This window comes from Vulpes lagopus, chromosome 1 (genome assembly GCF_018345385.1).
Source record: "Vulpes lagopus strain Blue_001 chromosome 1, ASM1834538v1, whole genome shotgun sequence".
Taxonomy (NCBI): domain Eukaryota; kingdom Metazoa; phylum Chordata; class Mammalia; order Carnivora; family Canidae; genus Vulpes; species Vulpes lagopus.
In genome coordinates this window covers 34,302,005-34,315,281 of record NC_054824.1, presented here as the reverse complement: position 1 = coordinate 34,315,281, position 13,277 = coordinate 34,302,005, and positions in this window count along the sequence as shown.

Sequence of the window (13,277 nt, the reverse complement as noted above, 5' to 3'; positions counted from 1 at the left end):
TGAAAGAGCAACTCCTCTTCACACCAGCTTAAGGCAAATAAACAAATACATATAGTCCCTAAGGAACCCTTATACGCTGTTGGTGGAAGTATGAGCTGGTGCAGCCACTCTGGAGAACAGTATGGAGGTTCCTCAAAAAAGTTGGAAATAGAGCTACCCTACAACCATGTGCACTACTGAGTATTTACCCCAAAGATACAAATGAAGTGACCCACAGAGGTACTTGCACCCCAGTGTTTATAGTAGCAATGTCTACAAGAGCAAAACTGTGGAAAGAACCCAGATATCCTTTGACAGATGAATGGATGAAGAAGATATGGTATACATATATACAATGGAATACTATTCAGCCATCAGATGAAATCTTGCCATTTGCAATGGTGTGGATGGAACTAGAGAATATTATGCTAAGCAAAATAAGTCAAAGTAAGACAATTATCATATGATCTCATTCATATGTGGAATTTAAGAAACAAAACAGAACTATAGGGAAAGAGAGAAAAAAATAAAACAAGATGAAATCAGAGAGGGAGATAAATTGTAAGAGACTCTTAATCATAGGAAACAAACTGATGGTCTCTGAAGGAGAAAGGGGGAGATGGGGTAACTAACTGGGTTGATGGACATTAAGGAGAGATCATTAAGTTTCTCATGTTCTCATGTTCTGTTACTAAGACGAGCACTAGGTATAACATAAGACTAAAGAATCACTCACTGACCTCTACCTCTGAAACCAATGATACACTATATGTTACTTAATTGATTTCAAATAAAAAAAAACAAATAGCCCCTAAAAAATGAAAAATTGCTTAAATTTACTTATCATAAGATAAATGCAATGTAAAACTACACTAAGTGAGACTATCAGAAACATTGTTTCTCATGTTCTATTACTAAAAGAAAAAAGAAGTATATAAAATAATCATTCCAAAGAAAATAAAGTACTCAAGTATAAATCTAACAAAATATGTACAGGACCATATGCTATAAATTACAAAATGCTGGTGATATCAAGATAAGAATGCCTAAATAAATTAAGGGATATACCATGTTTATGGATTGGAGAGTCAACATAGAAAAGATGTAATTCTCCCCATATTGATCCATAGATTTAACACAATTTGTATTGAAGTTGCAAGGTTATTTATAGACAGACAAGCTTATCCTAAAGTGTATATAGAAACACAAAAGACCTAGAATAGCTAAAACTATTTTGATAGAGAAGAATAAAGTGGGAGAAATTACTATACTCATACTAAATCTTAATATAAAGCTGTAATATTCAATATTTACTATAAAATATTAAGTATTCAAGGCTCACTGTAAAGATAAGTAGTATTCAAGCTATAGTACTATCAGATCAACATATATCAATGAACAAAATGGGGAACTCAGAAATCACCCCCATAAAATTATAGCCAGCTGATTTTCAATAAAGGCACACAAGTGATTCAATAGTGGAAGTATAGTTTTTCTTTTCATTTTTTAAAGATTCATTTATTGAGAGAGAGAGCACAAGTGGGAGGGGCAGAAGGAGAGGGAACAAGAATCTCAAGTAGACTCCATGCTAGCATAGAGCCCAACTCTGGGCTTGATCTCAAGATTCTGAGATCATGACCTGAGCTAAAACCAAGAATCTGATGCCTGACTATATTACCCAGGTACCCTGAAGGATAGCCTTTTCAATAAATAATACTTGGACATCAAAGGCAAAAAAATTGAACCTTAACCTAAAACCCATACTTCAAGCAAAAATTAGCTCAAATTCAGTCACAGACTTAAATATAAAACATAGAACCATTAAACTTTTAGAAAAAAATTCTCAGAAGAAGTGCTCAGGATCTAAGAAGAGAAGAATTTTTAGACTTGATACCAAAAATATAATCCATGAAAGAAAAATTGATAAATTGGACCTAGTTAACATTAAAAATGTTTAATGTGAAGACTCATATGAAAAGATTAAAAAGACCAGCTACAGATTGGAAGAAAGTATTTGCAAGCTACATGTCAAATTCCTTACATCCAGAACATGTAAAGAATTCTTAATATTTAACAAAAAAATCCAATTTTTAAGTGGTTAAAAGAGATGAACAGGTATTTCACCAAAGATACAAATGGCAAATAATCACTGTTAACATCACCAGCCATTAGGGAAATTCAAATTAAACCACAATGAGATATTAGTATATATCTATAGGAATAGCTCAAAGACAGAGTGGTAACACCAAATGCTGAAACTCACAGATTGTAGTGGGCATGAAGAATGGTAAGTCATTCTGGAAAACAGTTTGACTGCTTCTCATAAACCAAATATTCACATGCCTTATGACCCAGCAATTTTACTCTTGGGTATTATCCCAGAGGAATGAAAACTTATGTCAACACTAAACTCTCTACACAAATATTCATAGCAGTTTTATTTACAATAACAAAATATTGGAAATAAGTCAAATGTCCTTTTATAGTTTAATGGTTAAGCAAACCATGATACATCCTTATTGTGGAATACTATTCAACAATCAAAAGGAACTAATGATTAACACATGTAACGATTTGGATGGATCTGAAGGGGATTATTCTGAATTAAAAAGTCAATCTCAAAAGGTACATACTGTATGTTTCATATATAACATTTTTAAATAACAAAATTTTAGAAAGGGAGAACAGATTAATGGTTGCCAGATTTCCCTAGTTTTATGTGTACACATGTAAAACTGGTAAAATCTAAATATGCTCTGTAGATTGTAGCAGTGCCAGTTTCTTGGTTTTGATATTATAGTGTTCCTATGCAACAGGTTACCATCAGGAAAACTGAAAGAAGGGAACAGGATTTCCCTATACAACTTTTTGGCCCCTTTCTGTGCATTTATAATTATTTCAAAATTAAAGTTTAAAAAAAAACAATGTGCAGAATTATGTGTATAATATGCTATTGTAAAAAAATAAAAAATATACATTATGCTATTGTTTCATGGGAAGAGGGTAGTAGAGGTACATACTTGTTTTTGCTTATGTACGTACAAAGTAATTACAAAAGGGTAGCATTTACAGTGGTAGGCAATAATGTGTACAGGTGGGGGCTACTGTAGCAAATGGAAGACAGGTATAGAAATGAATGTCCTTTTTCCCTATTTTGAACCGTACTGATTTATTTTTTTATTCAAATCATTGTCATAGGCATAAAAATAGTTAAAATGACCATACACAATCTCTATCATCCATAAAAGAACATTTAATACCAAAAAGACTAAAACGATATAACCTTAGATTTAGGTCAGATATTCAAATTTCGTTACTGCTACTTTATGAAAACTCCACCTCATCATTGTTATTTCTCTTATTTTCTGGGGATTTAAGGAAACGTGACCACTGATTAGTGCTAGTCTTGGAAATGACACTCAGAAAATACTGCATTAGCTCACAATAATTTTACCCAGGTGCCAAATGAATCTCTCGCTTTTTGGTTTGCCATCCTACAGCTTCAGCATATGTAAAGCATTGTTCTCTTGGACTTTAAAAAAAAGAAAAAAAAGAACAAAGGGATTCTTTTTAAAACCTCCATAAATTGGAATAGAATGTGCCTTTCTGCGCCTTAGTATTTCTTAGGAAATAGACTTGTGTGGTGCTATTTGTACATTTCCCCCCAAGAAAGGAAAACAAAGACAAGGAAAATGCAAATGCCAAGACTCAAAAGAATTTTTGAAAACAGTCAAGAGCAAATAAGGGACCTCAATTTAAAAAAAAAAAAACAAAAAACAAAAGTACAGGCGGCACTTAACCAGTTTATTAACACAGCATGTAAAAACCAGTCACCTGGAATACTAATGGAAATCAGTAAATGTCAGCATGCACAGTATTGCTATGATGGAAATCTCTGCTTTTTTATTTATCTTCTAGAACAGAGAAAAGGGAAAGTTAGTAACTTAGGCCAATAAAATATGAAAGCTGCTCTGAGGTTATCCACATTCAAAACTGCAATATTCTGCTAAGGTAAAGAGCCATTACTCTATGCATCCAAACTTTATATATCAAAGTTCATTTCAACATTAGCTGTCTGTACATTTACTCCTCTCACTGCTTCTCTCAGTGTATTTACAAAGCAGTGATCAATTTAGCCAATATTTACAGGAGAAAGTCATGGGCTTTAAGTAACTATAAAAGCAAATTTAAGAGCTCTAAATTAATGATTTTTTAAAAGTACACATGGGAACATATAAATGTGTTAGCAATGCAACAACCTTCTATCATTGGGGAAAGCCAAATGTCTTGAATTTCAATGGAAGCAACCCAGTGAGCCAGAGGATCTGCAGGAAGGCTGCTCTGAAGTGGCCACAAGTCTGAGAATGTGTCTCTCTTGGTAAGAGCTTTGTTTCCATTTAGACCATTGTGATTACTAACAAGTCTTCGAAGTTTCAGGACAATCAAAGCAATTACTCAGAGAATGATAATGGCTGACCTCATGGCCCCAGGCAGTCTTCCCCATATCAGTTTGATCCTCAGTGGTCCCCTCACCAAAGAGAGCTTCCTTGACAGTCCAATAAAGGGCACACACTGTGAACCACTCTGTTTTCTTCACAGCACTTATCACCGCCGCCTATTTTATATTTATTTGATTATTGTCAGTTTCCCCTCAGGGATATCAACTACATGAGGGCAGGGATCCAACGGGTTTGACCCACTTCCATGTACCCAGTGGGAAAAAACAATGACTCAGTAAGTCCTTCTATTCAAAACTCACAATGAGTCTGTAAGTAAAAATAAGGTAAAAATTGTCGAGTCCCCCAGATTACCAGTCTAATCAGTAAGGAAGTGTATGATTAAAACCCATGTCTGAGTTCTAAATCCCATGCTTTTTCCAGAAAATCACACAGCCTCTTATTTTAAAGTAATGTGAGTAACTTTAAAACTGGAAATTTTTATCAACTATGATATTGTGAAAGCTAACTGTCCACCTAAAAAGAGCATGTGTTTTTTATTAGCTTGTTATATAATTCCTCCTTCATGTGTACAAGCAAAAGGCTTCCTTTTTTTTTTTTCCGAAAGACACAGACATACTTAAGATATAATCAGGAATAATATGGAAACAAAAAAAAACTTGACCCTCCTCAGGATAATCTTAGGTGTTTAGTGCAAAAGTATTAATAAATCTATGAAATTAACTACAACCATTTCACAATTCAGTGAGCATTTATTGAGTATCTCTAATTGATCAGACTCTACACTAAGACCATGTAGTTACAAAGAGGAATAAATGATAGTCCACATCCTTAGAGTTTTTTTAATTTTTTGTTTTGTTTTGTTTTTTTCACATCCTTAGAGTTAAACCCACTTAAAGACATAGACATATGATTGTAATTATAATATAATGTAATTAGAGGTTCTCATATGTTTCATAAGTGATAAGAGCAAAGGGAATCAGTAAGTAGGTCTGCCTAGGAGGACCGAGAAGAAGAGTTGCAGTTTGAGCTGCATCTTCAGAGATGAGTAAGCATTCCCACATCCAATAGCAATAGAGAAAAGAGCATATACATGGGGCTGGTGAACAGCATGTGTGTTCCACAGACTAGGACATTAATACTTCTGGGCATCAGGTACACTGGAAGGTATAGCTGGAGATGGAGCTCTCAATGAACATAGTAATACTACCTAAATGTTGTTGAGAAAGTTCAACAAGATAATGCATTTAAAGTCATCAGCCTCGTGCCTCATTAAGGAGTGAATAAATGCTGGCATTTGTCTTGGAATGGAGGATTTGAGGATTTCTATATATTCATAATTCCAAAAGAAGAAAAATACCTCCTGGTACAAAAATAAATCTACTGTTTAGCAAATAAGATTCTTTATCAGAGTTCTTGTGTAGTAGAAATGGCACACGTATTATTTATGTGGAGCTGCATTCAAGACCTGAGACTGCAGACGACATTATCATCTGATGTTTTCAGTGAGATCCAATATACTTGACAGGGAGCTTCAGAAGTAATGAAGCAATCCTGTATTTAATTAGAACCAGTCATGATACAAATTTCACTTGCTTAGATAGTGAGGTTGATTTTCCAGAGAAGAGGGTGTGAGTTTGGTTTCTTCTTCCATTACTCATGACCTCAATCCTTAGGGAAATGACAAGATAATTTAATTCTCAAACACTCATTTGGGAGTGTCAATGATAGATGATTGGAAATATTGCTCTTCCCACCGCACTGCTTTTCTTATTGGCTCTTCCCTTTCCTTCCCCTGACTTGCTTCTCCTCTCTACTCAGCCCCAAGAAACTAACTTGATATTGGAGCGATAAAACCTGTCACAATAAACGTAATCTTCTGTCATAATCTTTCTTCTTTTTTCTTTGTCTGTTGTTTCCCCTAAAAAATCTCCAGTTTGACACTTGCATGGCAATATTATACTTCTGTACAATTAAGAGCCAACACTAACTGATTCCATTGTTTGTACCAGTCAGCACAAGAAAATTGCAGTTTTCCTCTTCTTTGCATCTCACAATCACCTAATAAGCAGCTCTAATACTGGGCTATTGAATTATACAATAAACAAAAAATTCCCATCATTTAACATTTGTTCAAAGACTTAATGCTGTGAATTCACAAAAGCAGAAATAAGAAGGGAAATGTGCACTTATCCAGTGAATCCAATCAAAGCAAACCACAAATCTAAATTAATTATTCAGGCCACCAAAATCTGCTGTTGTTGTTGTTATTGTTGTATTAATGTCTAAGCTATTTGAAAAAAAATATGCTAACTTTACTTGGATGTTTGGCCTTTGCTGACAGAAGTGTGACTAACAAAAATCCTTTTGTATTCTTTTTATTATTATTATTGAATTGAGAAAGAAAGAGAGAGAGCATGCTCACCTTCATGCACATGTGGGTCGGGGTAGACAGTGGGAAGAAATCTTCAAGCAGACTCCCCACTGACTGTGGGCCAGAGGCCCAGGCAGGGCTTGACCTCATCACCCATGAAATTGGACTGGAGCTGAAACCAAGATTGAGCCACCCGGGCACCCCTCCTTTTGTATTCTAATTGAAACATTACTAAGTTATTTTGCAAATAAGCAAGATACTTGGTATAGTTGTATTTATCACCCAATCTGAAAGGAAGGAAGGACTTCGTTACATAGGGATCAGAAATCACCATCTTTTGGGCCAGAGTGAGATCTTCATGCCAACAGGATTTTACTATCTACCTCTGCACCAATGAACCACCCACTTGTGAACCAGCCACTGCATCTGGGATTCTCACCCAGGTTCTTCCTCACCACAATTCCCACTGAGTGTCAGGGACTTGGGGGGAAGCACAGAAGAGCCAAAAGCAGAACAATAGCTTCTGCCTTCTGAGGAGCACTGCCCTCCCACCTCAGGCCCACGACCATGCCAGCATCCTTCCTGACTGCTTTAGAATCACCTCCATACACACTCATTTAATTATTTTTTCATCCCTTTGGAAAAAAACAAACAAACAACTCTCTTCATCACTCTGTGCAAAAGTACAATAGGCATTTCCAGAAGAAAAATGTGATCCCCTCAGAGACCAATGTATGAAAATTTATTTTTAAATCATGTAATGACAATGAGACTATAATTGTGCAAAAAGCTTAGAAAATGAGTCTGTCCATTCAAGTTTGCTTTCCAGTGCTAACTGAGAGGTGTTTGGCTCTTACATACCATGGCCCTTGACAGTGACCTTTGCTATTGACAGTCTTCCTAGAATGTATTAATGCACTTTTCTTCTTGAGTAAGTAATATCACTTAGTCTTTTTTGGTGACTCAGCATCTCACAGCACTTTATTAATAAGAGATAGGTAGCTTCTCTTTTAAGATAACACATTTTTCTTTCACTTGTGTGCTTTTAACTAAAAAACATTTAGGAAACCATGTGAGTGAAAAATGTTTGACCCAGCAGAGTCACACAAGGTCACATATTCCTTTGTTCATTCATTCACACACGCATTTCCTGAGCATTTAAGGGGTTCCTACAATGGGCAAGGCACTGTGTCAGGCCTTGGAATGGAATGGTGAGTAACTCTAAGACCTCTGAAGAAAGAAGTTTGCCTTTATACTCACCTGAGATACTGCGGAGCTCTCCTGAAAGCCCATTCCTGATTGCTAAGTATGAGCATCACTGTCCACATATATGTGGTAGAAAGACTGCAAAGACAGCATATAGATGACCAAATGTTTTCATCTACAAGGATCAAAGAAAACTCCTGATAAAAAATTTTAAAGTCTTCTCCCTTAGCAACTTACTAATACACAGACAGTATTATTAATGATAGCCACTGTGCTGTACATTACATCTCCAGGACTTATTTATCTTATAACTAGAAGCTTGTACCTTCCAGTACCTTGCCCAATACCCACTCCTAACCCCTCCCCATCTGCAGCAATTGCCAATCTATTCTCTGTATCTAGGGGTTTGGCTTTTTTTTTTAAATCCCACTTAATATAAGTGAGATCATATGGTATTTGTTTTTCTCCAGCTTATTTCATCTAAAAATAATACAGTTATATGTCAATTTTATCTCAATAAACAAAGAAAATAAAAGAAAGAAAAGTCTCAGAGGTGATGGCAAGTAAAGTGGAATGAGGATGAGGAGGAGTTTGGGCATTTAACCACTTTTCTTAATAGCCCTACATCATCTTGCTCTTCATTAACAATGATTTTTAACTTTTGGGGGATCAAGTACCTCATAAGGAAACTATAAAAATTCTTGTCCATTACACTTTTAAAAATAGTTAAAATGGTAAATTTTATGTTATGTATATTTTACTACAATTTTTAAAAGGCTTTTGTCCAGGATACAAAAATAGATGATTTTATGAGATCCAAAGCTACTCTGAAGTCCCTGCATGGACTTTCTGGAGATTTGGGGACACTCTGCTAAGGACCTGTGTATTAAATAGAGCTAAGGCAGTTCTTTGATTATGCAGGTGAAATAAGAGAGAATATGTGTCTCACCAAAATGGTGGCAAAACAAATCATTCAGATTCCTAAATAGATTTTCTGCTAAGATTTCTAATTTGACTGTGTACCCCAGTGCTCATTAAGGGACATTTGTCTATGTGTCAATATATTTTTGGTTGCCTGGCAAGGAGTTGAGGTTGGTACTAACAGTGAACAGCCTAAAACGCACAGGACAACCCCTCACCACAAAAAACTCTCTGGCCGAAATGTCAACAGTGCCAAAATTAAAAGACCCAGGTCTACACTAATAAGTTGCTCAACTATCTTCTATAAGAAAAGGTTTATGACCTCTAAAATTGTTATGGAGAGAAACAAGAAAAATATAGAGAGACCCATTTTAATCCAACCAAAAATGTCTTTTATTTTTAATTTTTGGGGCTTTGGAATAAATTATCATCATGAGGCTCCTTCATTTTATAATTATACAATATATTTATTGTTGTCCTTTGAAGGAAATACTAGTTTTACCTAAAATAAAGAATAAAAATATCAATGCAGTGTTAAAACCCTTATTTTTGGTCTACTTTTGATCTAAAATAGGTCACAGGCACCATTTCATAAAAGTAGGGGGATCTCGTTTGTGGAATGAAAATAATCTGGCCAGTTCATCTACCCAGCAGTGTCAGCCTGTGGCAGTTGCTATAGCAAATATCTGCGTTTTATGAATACCACTGAGTAACACAAGCGGTCAAAAATGAAAACACACTTGATTAAATGCAGACTAAGTGACCTTTAAAATTATTTCATTGCCTCTGGACAGTGGCTTGGGTTATCGTGGACCAATAACTACTCAGTATACATTTGTGGTACTTGGGGCTGCATCTGAATAAAGCCAGGCAAGTAGATTGCCACCTGTCAGGCAAGTCTTCCCTTGGAGATACAGACCCACCGGGTCACATTTAACGTGTAGAAAGCCATAGTGATCATGAAAAAGCAGCGCAGGGCAGCTTATATGTGCTCTGTTCTATTTCCCAGCTGAGGATAGTGACTTACTTACTATCCCAAATTAAGTTTTCTCACTGCAAACTTGAACGCTCATGGTATCTAAAAAGATTTAAAATCTTACAGAAACGGTATAAAATGCAAGCATGCTGTTATCTAAGTTAGCTATAAAGGAGCTCAGGCTTGTTTTCAATAACCCTTAAATTTCACTCTTCCCCCAGGGCCTTCACATGGCTGTTTATGACAAGCTACCCATTTTTTTTGCCTAACTAAAAATATGTTGTGGCTCAAAGTTAGTCATTTCTTATTTTCTAATATTCAAAACTCATATTATTTTAATGTTCTGGAGATGTCTGTGTGGCTCAGTCAGTTTAAGCGTCGGCCTTCCGCTTAGGTCATGATCCCAGTGTCCTGGGATAGAGTCCCGCATTGGGCTCCCTGCTCAGCAGGGAGTCTGCTCCTCCCTCTCCCTCTGCGCCTCCCCTCCTGTCCCCCCCCCCCCAGCTCATGCTAAAACAACTATCTCACATATTTTAATGTTCCAGACTCAAATAATCTTTAGCACCCACAAACTAAATCACATTAAAGTATAAATGGGTGATGGCAACTATGCTAAGATGTGCTAAGACTTCCAAAAGCATTTATATTTTAAAATAATAAAAGAAATGAATTTTTAATTAATAAACATCAGGCAGAAAACAAGGTAATTTTTTTAGCATTTCTTGAATCACAGCATATAAGCAATTTCCAAATAGTATCAATAAAACTGGTTCCAAATCACAAATTTGTACAGATCTCACTTTCAATGATAAATGAGATTTTATGAACACTGAAGCATAGCATGTGACATCAGACCTTAACTCCTAAAGATGGGAAAGGAAGTTGAAAGAAAAATAAATTCTACTGAGCAATTGCGTTGCTCTGAGAACTGTCTCAGGTGACTGCACTTACATAAGGTAATCCTCTTAAAGTCTTTCCAAGATAGATCATATTAGCCCCATTTTAGAAATAGGAAAACTGACATTCATGGAGATTTTTTTAAAAAAATGGTCCTAAACTGCATACTAATAATAAGAAAAGAGGATTTTAAACAATTCTGTTGGCTCAAAATTCCAAAATCTTTGGATAGACACCTGGCTCATTTTGTCTGAACAAAAGGAAACCAGCCTCTGATAAACACCTATGATGCTTAATTTCTGAACTAAACACTGCCTCGTAGTAGCTTGTTTAATCCTCAGAGTCTGTGAATAATACACTATTTTCTACACATTAATAGATGAAGAAAGGGATGCTCAGTGAGGTGAAGGTCACATAACTGGCAAGTAGCAAATCTGAAATTTGAACCAAGGTCTGCCTGAGTCTAGATTCTAATTCTGATTCCAAGTTTACTAAAGTTTCTGTGTCATGTAATCTTCATTTCAACTAAAAATGGATGATAACTGGTATACCTGGGTGGATCAATGGATTAAGCATCTGACGCTTGGTTTTGGCCCTTGGGATTAAGCCCCATGTTGGGAGTCTGGGGATGTCTCAGCACTCAGTGGGGAGTCTGCTTGAAGATTCTCTCCCCCTGCCCCTCCCCATCTCCCACACTCACTCTCTCTCTCTCTCTAAAATAAATAAATAAAAATTTTAAAAACCAGGTGATATAATCAAAGACCCAGCAAAAAAATTTTTGAGCAGAATTTTCCCATTTTTTTTTTTAATCCAGAACAGAGGCAATTCCACAACATTTCACACTCACTATTATAATGTTTGCTCCTTAACGAAAGCAAATCTTTCCTTTATATGTAATCTCAATGTTCTGGCTTTAAATTAGCTTTGTGTATACCGATAAGTTGCTCTCTTGAGGATTTATTGGTTTTGTTGTTTATGGCAGTGTTTTAGGATCTTTTGAGGAGTTAAAACGGGAGAGGAAAACAATATAAAGCTCCTGGCAAACAGGGGTGGGGCTAATACAACACACAATTGCAAAACACAAAAAATAAGCATTTATATAGAAGTTTTATCTATACAATGCTAAAACAAACCTAATATTTGAAAACATCCTGTTACTTTCCTGAATTTAGTTTTCACTTAGAAATTTGACTCCATGTAAAAATAAGCATAATGCCCAAGTACCAAGTTTTTGACACACATCTCTCAGTAACTTTCCATAAACGAGAAATACCTCCTGTCACACATTACTCATCAGAGCAGAAGCATCTATATTTAATACTGCCATAACCAGCAGCTTAAATGTACATTTTTATACATACCAATTCCCCTGGAAGAGACGAGTGGGCATGATATGTGCCCTGGCTGGTCAAGGTTGTTAGACACTTAAGGACAGGATTTGGGAGCAAACCAAGAGGAAAACCTGTGTCCCCTTGATACAACGTTGTACTTAAAAAATAAAATAAATAAATAAAAAAAATCCCTGACATTCTATTATAATTGAATGCTTCAGACTAGCATTTAGAAAACACTATTCTCAAAAACTAAGTGAAACGGACCTAGTAATGTAGTTTCCTTTCCAAATCTGAATACAAATTATTCACCTGGAGCTGTTGCTATAATTCTCTAAATCACAGAATTGAATGAAATTGTTGTTGTACTTTGTTTATAATGATGACAATAATGATGATGATGATGGCACAATAATAAAGAAGCAATAATATCTACACCAAGATAGCATTACATGGTGGTTACTTAAGAAGTTTATTTAAAAAAAAACCACCAGCAATAAGTACATTTGCTTAAGAAGTGAGCAAATTTTGGGACTCCTGGGTTGCTCAGCAGTTGAACGTCTGCCTTTGGCTCAGGTCATGATCACGGGATCCTGGGATGGAGTCCTGCATCAGACTCCCTCAGGGAGCTTGCTTTTCCCTTTGCCTGTCTTTGCCTCTCTCTGTGTCTCTCATGAATAAATAAATAAAATCTTAAAAAAAAAAAAAAAAAGTAAGCAAATTCCCAGCAATGTGTCGTTGCTGGAATACAACTCTAAGTATCACGATTGTACACTAAGGGGAGAAAATATTTTGAATTATGTTTTGTGATGTACAATAAAAACTTACTTAGACAATGACACATTCATTTAACTCAAATAAAACTCAAGTGAAAAAACTAAAGGACTAGATTCTTTATGAAGTAGGGTCATTTGATTTTTATGTCAACCCAGGCTTAGGAACTCAACAGTTTCTCCAGTTTTGTAGGCAGGTGCCAAGAACTTGACAAACATTTTTCATTAATAATTTAAATTACTTTCACCGAAGAAGAAAAAAATAAGCCTTATGAAATATTTTTGGGAATACAAAGTGGGGAGGGGTTTTCCTGAAATCAAAGTCTTCTCTAGGATATTAAGTTCCTAAAATGCAATAAGAAT